Raw genomic sequence first — 8,024 nt, forward strand, 5'->3', positions numbered from 1 at the left:
CGGCAGGCTCTGGTTAAGATGCAGATTCTGAGTCAGGAGGTCAAGTGGGAGCCTGAGACTCTGCATTTCCAACACATTCCCAAGGGAGGTGGTTGCTGCTGGTCTGAGAACCACACTGCAGCAAGGTTTTCGAGAATTTTGGCCAGTGGATCTGCTTTATCCTGTGCCTTCCTCCTGCTGACTCTTTTGTTTACACAAGTCACCTCCCACCTCCACTCACGTCCTGAGTCTGAAATTCTGAATCCATCTGCATTGCTCATGACAGCGTCAGAGCTCCTGAGGAGGGCTCCCGGGCTGGAGCATGGGTGGGCCCTCCTCCCCCGGGGAGCGCTGAGTCCCAGTGTTCCCAGTCGACAGTCTCAACCCTGGGGAGCTTTGCACAAACACTGCTGGGGCTGTGTCTGATCTGCATTGTCCGAACCCCCCCCCCCCAAGAAAACAAAACAAATCCCCTCCGGAGCCAAGCACAGGGGCTGGTGGGGATCGTGAGGGCTGCAGGAGGCACCGCTTGGTGAAGTGGTCATCTACCTCCTACCAACAGGCCGTGGGGACACTCCCCACTCTGAAACCTCTGCAGTGCTGATGTCATCTCTCAAGCCCACGGCAAGACAAATCACTATTCTGCCACGTTTTCATCCGGTGCCATCTGGAAGCCCAGCCCTCACACGGGACAGCCTCCAGAATATAAAGAGGAAGTTACCCTTGACCCGCTCTGTGGAAATTCCAGAGAGTGGCCGGAGAGTAGACAAAGGAAGAAGTACGAGTGTGGCAATGCGGAGTAAGTGATTGTTTCTGGGAGTGGGACAATCCGAGCCACCCAAACCCCAGACTTGAAGGGAAATTCAGTCTTCAAAAGGTCTTTCATCGTAATTTTTCCATGATGGAACCAGCTTCTCACTTAGTTGTTTATCCCAGCAGATACCAGGTAGGTCCTGACAAAACGAGAAATGTGGGGAATGACACCCTGAGAATTAGGAATTTCTCTTCCCTTTCTTCCTCAGGAAACCCTCTTTCCACAGCAGGCAGAATTTGTGGGTGTTGCTTGAGTTTGCTGCTGTTTTCACCTCTTTAGAACTAGCTCCCTCTCTAGGAATTTTCCACAGCGAAATAAACCTCTAAGCCTCATACTAGCAAAGTACACTCATTGTTACCTCAATTAGAACGAGTGAATTCCTTGGAAATTCCCATGGCCTTGGCCAAGACCTGAATGGGGCGGGTTTGAAAAGTTCCGGATTCCCTTCTTTCCGCGCCAGCCAAGGGCACGTCTCCCCGGCACAACATCATGCCCCGCTCAAAATATAAACGCCCTGGATCGGAGGCCTCTGTGAGCCCATTTAGGTCCTGAACTTATCGTGAGAAGACCCAATGTCAAAAATAAGTGGAGCAGCAAAGTTATTTATTAAGCTGAGCCTGCAGTGTTGGGGAAACTTCCTGTTATCAGGTATCTGAGAATGTGGTCCGGTCGGGTCCCTCCAGGCCTGTGAGCAGGACACTGACTGGGAACCACAGGTCTGATTGCTGGGGCAGCACCTGGGCAGAAGAGCACAGCTAGGGGTCAGACTCAGACTCCATGTCAGGCCTGCACCCCACCCTCCCTGGGCTCTGTGACCCCTCCGAATCCATGGTTCTTAAAAATGGTGATAATGATACCTGCTCTACCTTTCTCCTGAGAGTAAGAAAGCATACTTAAAAGTGATTTGAAGCCTGTAAAGCAGTGGTCCCCAACCTTTTTGGCACCAGGGACCAGTGCTCCTGTGAGAATCTAATGTCTGACGACCTGAGGTGGAGCTGAGGTGGTGATGCCAGCGCTGGGGAGCGGCTGCAAATACACATGGAGCTTTGCTTGCTCGCCGCTCACCTCCTGCTGCGCGGCCCATCTCCTAACAAGCCACAGACCAGTAACACGGCCCACGGCCCAGAGGTTGGGGACCCCTGCTTTAAAGTGTACTCCGTGCATAAAGTCCAGGCTTATTATGAAGATTAAATTAAATGAGAATATAAAACGCACACACGCAATTGTATTTCAGTAAATATTTAACAACTGGCTTTCTAGAGAGGAAAATGCCCCGATTTTTAGCATTTGCCAGTTTCTGTGCTGTAAACATTCCCACCTGGGTTGATGTCAAAGACCAGTGTGACGTCATTAAATATCAAGTTGAACAGAAATGTGTGTAACTGACTCTCGCCAGGGGACGGAGCCTGCAAAAGCACACCACTGGTTAGGTATTTCACCCCCTCATAGACGAGGCCCTGAGCACAGCACCTGAAAAACGGGAGCGCTGACCCCCTCCTTCTCCTGCTCATTATTAATTCAGTAGGAAGAGGTTCTCACATGGGAAAATGGCAGCTACGCTTTCTGCTGACTCAGAATCACTGGATGGTGCATGTTCTCAGCCTCCCAGGTGATCCTAATGCACAGCCCTGACTAGGAAGCCCAGCACCACGCCGCAGCCTCCTCGAGCAAGACTATGTCCGGCTTTGGTTCGTATCCCCAATTCCAGAACAGGGCCTGACCCATTCGATCCTTCTCTAAATGAAGTGACGGCAGCTCATCATCTACAGCTGAAACGATGCAGAGATGTGTGAGGAACGAGGTCCCTTGCCTATGGCCATTCGCACCCCTTGGCTTCTCTCCCGTCCTCAGCATGTCATCCCTGCTGACCCGCGTTCCTTCCTAAGTGCTAGCCACATGCCCCCTTCCCCATCACCCATCCTGGTTCTGCTGAGTCCCCTCTCGGTCCTGCGGGGCCTGTACCCACTCACTCACTTCTCTGAGTTATCCTCTGTGGAGAAGGAACCATTCCTTCTCCCTGTACTGGGAGCCCCTTAGGCCAGATACACCAAACTCAGACCAGGAGTGGAGGGTGTGAGTGCATGCATGCTGTCTCTCCACTGTCTTCTGCATCTGCCTTCTTCGTCTAGGACAGTGTATGTCCAGAACAAGCCCTCAGTAAAAGTTTCTTTGAATTAAAAAAAAAAAAAGTTACTAGGACAGGACTACAGGAAGGGAGGAGAGGAAGGCATTCCAGGTGAATTAATTAACCCAGGAAAGACCTGAAGTAGTTGGAGCGTCCTTGGCTTGAGTACAATAATAGCAAAGGAAAATTGATTTTTAAGCCAAAAATGTTCACACCTCCATCCATCACTGAATATATGCCCCACCCATTTTTACAGTCTTTCTCTGAATCGTGCATGCCAACATAAACTACCAACTCTCTGGTCTTTCTCAAAGTAACCTGGAGAAAAATGAGAAGGTGGAATTCTCCAGGAATGGAACAAAAATTTCCGAGGCACCTGTTTTAGGTACAAATACAATGACCAAAATTTTCTCAGCCCAAATAGAATAGGCTACTAGGTTCCCTTACTGGGAGAAGGCAACAGCCTGCTTGTAATCAGGGTCATCGTAGAAAACTCCAGCCTTAAAAGCTACGAAAAACAGTCCTGATGGCTGAACTCCTGAGCTGAAAGTTAAATGTTCTTATACACTCAGAACAAGTATGACTTCCCTGATTTTAAGAAAAAGGAGAGAATTAGTGTTTATTAAGCACCTGATACTGAATAGCCTTATGAAGGTTGTGTGCTCAGCACATAAGCACTAAGCCGCACCCAGCCCGGTGAGGTTATGTCCTTGTATCCTGTTGCGGAGATGAGGTACACATGCCCAGAACCTTAGGAGACACACCCAAAAACACACCATCAGTGAACGGCACAGGCAAAATGACCGTCGGGTCACCCTGGCTGCAGCCTTGGACATAGATTCCAGATTTACTACTGTTATTGCTTTCCTGTAGGTCTTCCACAATGAACCCCAGGAAGAGTCATCAAGACCACAAGGGAGCAGGCCCCCCTCCTTCGCCTTCCTTTGAAAGGCCCCTCCACAGAAGCGAAGCGTGAGGAGAGAGACAGGAGGAGCAGCGTTTAAGGCAGGGAGGAGGGAGACCAACGACTGGACAGAAATTCTTAAATTCACAGCTATTAAGTCTTTAGGTCTATGGGCTTAACACCTGGAGGAATGATGTTTAAAAAAAAAAAATAGAGGCAAGAAATGATCGTTTAAATAAAAATGGAAGGTATGGTCCCTACTGGCACTTCATTGTGCAGTGTCCTTGGATTCTCTCAGTCCGAAGGCATTAGTTGCTGTGAGCCGCACCTGACCTCTGCCCCCACCTCTCCCAGCTAAGGGCCCGGAAGGAAGGGAGTGGGCCTCATTCATCTTAGAACCCTTAGGACCTAGTAGACAGAGTTGCTGGCAGAGAGGAGTGTTAAAAAAACAAAGCTTGTTGAAATAAACTTTTTTTCCCCACCTTTATTCCCAGGATAATCTTTTGGCATCTTTCAACTAACTAACTCCCTTCTCCTCGAGGCTAAGTGTCCCCACTGGTGCCTCCCAGCCCCCTTTGCTTATGCACCGATGCATAACGGGGTTTTAGGACTCAGGGTTTTAGAACTGCAGTAAGAGAATCTGTTTATGTCCTGAGTCACACTATCCATCCCCTAGAGCAGGAACAGTTTATTAGCGAGGTTTATACCCTAAACACCTTGCCTAGTGCCTGATGTACAGGGTGCTTATTAAACAGGCATTAACTAAACATCCATTAATTAGAACTGGCTCTGGCAAAAGTTGCTGGAAAAGTGAGTTTCTAACTTTTGAAATGTTTAAATATACTCTCTGCAACTTTGAGCAGAAAGTCCCATTAGGACAAGCATTGGGTCAACTAGTTATCAGACATGGCTCTAAACACAGTTCAGATGGCTTAGTTCCTACAATAGGGCTTGCGTATGTCTAGGCATTTGAGTATTCGTTCAGAGCTTCATTCAGAGGTCATTCTGGAATTACCTGTGATTAAACAAGGGGAATGAACATAAACTATTTTAGTACGATAAATTCACAGCCTTACCAAGGAAAAACCAACAAGCCGCATCCACTGTGAGGTGCGATCTGAATGAGCAAGGACCCTGTAGGCTGCTTCCAAACCTCCTGCCCAAATCACAGCATCACAGAAAGCAGAGCTGGAAGCCGGGGTGCTCGTTTCTGTACTGCAGGGCTTCTTAGAGACTTCCGTCATCTAACGTCCATGGGGGCTCTTTGTGAAGGGATAGGAACGTCTTATTTCCCAGACTTCTCTGGCCGTAGAGTCCTCCTATAGTAGAATTTCTATTAACACCCTCCTGATAACGCTGCACCACATCTTGATCTGCCTTCGCTACATTCGTTTCCACAGACATTGCTGACCACCTCCTCGCTATGCCCAAGGTGATGCTCTAGGAGCAGGAAGGGCCACTCAGAGAATGATGCACAGTCTGCCTCCTGGAGCTTTTGGTCTCACCTGGGAGATCAGAGAAGGCAGAATCAGACGGGGCAGAAAGCAAACCAGGACGAAGGTCGCCACATGACGAGTACCCTAGGCAAGGCCAGAGTGGTGGGGTGGGGGCGGTGGAAGGTGGAGAGACAGAGTACCCAACTTACGGGGGGTGGCGGGGAGCTGTGTAAGGGGGAGAAAGCCTGAGAAAGTGGTTTGGAGTCACATTATAAACATCGCAAAAAGTTTGTATTTCACGTAGAATTCCGGAAGGTCTTAGAGCAGAGGAGTGGCACAACTACAGCCATATTTTAGGTCATAGAGGCTTCTTAGTGCTTATTATTATACGATCTCTTAGTTCACAAATAAGCCATGGTCTTCACTCTCTAACACAGTGGTCCCCAATATTTTTGGCACCAGGAACCGGTGCTCCTATGGGAATCTAATGCCTGATGATCTGAGGTGGAGCTGAGGCGGTGATGCTAGCTCTGGGGAGCGGCTGCAAATTCAGATGAAGTTTTGCTAGCTCGCTTGCCTACCTGCTGCTCACCTCCTGCTATGCGGCCCAGGTCCTAACAAGCCACAGACCAGAACCGGTCTGTGTCCTGGGGGTTGGGGACCCCTGCTCTAAAGAGATGAGTGATTTCGACACAATATGGTATACAGTGAGAGCATATTGAGTTTAACTTGTATGTCATTTGACCATCTTAGAAACAACAATGAAAAAGTCTTCCAAAGAAGACATATTTTATCATTATTAATGAACATTACAGATTTATGTTATGAAAGGAAAGATGAAATAGGTGTTAGTTATCTATTGCTGCTTTAAAAAATTGCTAAGATAAACTTAACAACTTAAAGCACTCACATATTATGTCACAGTTCTTGAGACAGGAGTCCAGGGTCAGCTCGGCCGGGCCCTGTATTTTAAGGCCTCTCACCAGACTGGAATCAAGGAGTTAGTCAGGGGCAGGGTCTCATCCGAAGGCTCATCTGAGGAAAGACCTGCTTTCGAGCACAAGTGTTTTTGTCAGAATTGTTTCTCAAGTGCTCTTGGACTGAGGGACGTCCCCAGATCCTTGCTTCCTTTAGGGCTTTGCCGACTGTTGGTGCAAGGCCACCCTTAAGTTCCTGACCCCGTGGACCTCTCCAACATTGTGACCTGCTTTATGAAAGCCAGCAAGGGAGACAGTGCAGGGGGGACAGGAGCCATGTCTTTGGAAACCTAGTCACAGAAATGGCATCCCTTTAATGTTGCCAATATTTTATTGGTTAGAAACAAACTATTCAAGGGAAGGAGATTACGGGACGCCAGTCCTAGGAGTTAGAGCTCATTGGGGGGTCATCGTAGTATCAACCTGACTCATCTATGGGTCACTAAATCCCTAGCTCAAAGTAAACTTACGAGACACTCATAACTGTTTAATAATTATATCCCAAATGAACCTATAGAACTTAAGATCAGTGCAGGAAGCAATTTATTTTGGTGGAATGTCACAGTCAAGGATAGATAACCCTGTGTCTCTGACTGACTCCTTTGTAAGTTGGGACGCTATTGTAAGAACAAGTATGGGGGAGAGAAAGTGAACCCCTTACCTCAGTGGACCCCTCTCCCTGCCAGCCACGTCTCTGTCCTCAGGACCAAGCTCAGCTGATCTGCTTTTATTCAGGTTCTCAGACTCACACGAGCTCTGGGAAAGGAAAAACACTCTTTTGTTCTACGCAGATGAAATAAGATACTCTTCAGTCTGTCTGATTCATACCCCTTCCTAGGATTGCCTCTTTCACACAAGGAATGTACCAGCTACCTTCCTGAAGATGAGAAACCAAATGCTGTCAGGGATGATTTGTGATTCTTGTGATTCACAGAGGAAGAAAGGAAAGAGATGGGAGGGTTCATCTGGATATGTGTAGCAGCTGGAGGAGGACAGTAGGATTGGCCAGCTCAGGAGATGGCTCATAAAATACAGTGTCTTTGATCTGTGGGTCACCAGTTTATTTAGGGTTGCCCTGAGACATTCCCTTGAATTATGTGTTTTTGGACTTCTTCCAGAAAAGCTTAAAACCCTGGGGTACTTTTTTCTTTTTTCGTAGTGGGCTGGATTTTGATTTATCATTCTCTGTGCAGTTGTGGGTGAGCTTTCACCTTCATTTGTTCTAAAACCATCCAGGCACACATAAGCGCTCTCCCTAAAAGCGGTGGTATGGGGATCCTGCCAAGATGTGGCCATTGGGGTTCCTATTACAACCTCGAGGGAAATCACCACCCCAGCCAGAGCTGTGAAGTGGAGGGTCTCAAGGCCTTGCTATTCAGCTTGGACATCAGACATCAACAGGGACATTTTCCATCAAACTACAGAGCCCAGAGGAAATGCCACAGGATATTAAACATGTCAACACCATGCTTTTCAAGAAGAAATGTGAGAAGCTGGCTTTGGTCACCAAAATGGCCTCACTCTATCAATGACTCAGTGTTGGCCAGTTTCCCTTAGGTTAGTACCCCACAATTTATCCAGACAGCAATGTGGAAAGGCACAGGATCTTAACTGTTAGACAAAAGAAACAAAGATTTAGAATATACTGTCAAATTATCCACATTTTGGTCTTAGAGTTGTGACATGTTATGTTTTGTTTAAGGAGGTGTTTGGTGAAGAGAGGTGGATGGAGAGTTAAAGTTACATGGAGTTAACTCTGGGTTGGCGAAGCAAAGTTTCACCTCAAAAA

At 47.7% G+C, this 8,024-nt stretch overlaps 1 long non-coding RNA gene across 3 annotated transcripts in view; it reads left to right on the forward strand.

The window, feature by feature from the left end:
- Nucleotides 1-37: 37 nt before the first annotated feature.
- Nucleotides 38-8,024, forward strand: part of LOC111746747 — a 23,066-nt gene continuing 15,079 nt past the window's right edge. For 2 of the 3 annotated variants that reach the window (XR_002783250.1, XR_002783249.1), the window contains exons 1-2: nt 38-925; nt 2,316-2,481. This is a non-coding gene — a long non-coding RNA (uncharacterized LOC111746747). Of the gene's footprint in view, nt 926-2,315; nt 4,050-8,024 lie in introns of those variants that run through there. The other variant, XR_002783248.1, reaches the window with a different exon arrangement.

The sequence above is a fragment of the Pteropus vampyrus genome, unplaced genomic scaffold (assembly GCF_000151845.1).
Source record: "Pteropus vampyrus isolate Shadow unplaced genomic scaffold, Pvam_2.0 Scaffold200, whole genome shotgun sequence".
Taxonomy (NCBI): Eukaryota; Metazoa; Chordata; class Mammalia; order Chiroptera; family Pteropodidae; genus Pteropus; species Pteropus vampyrus.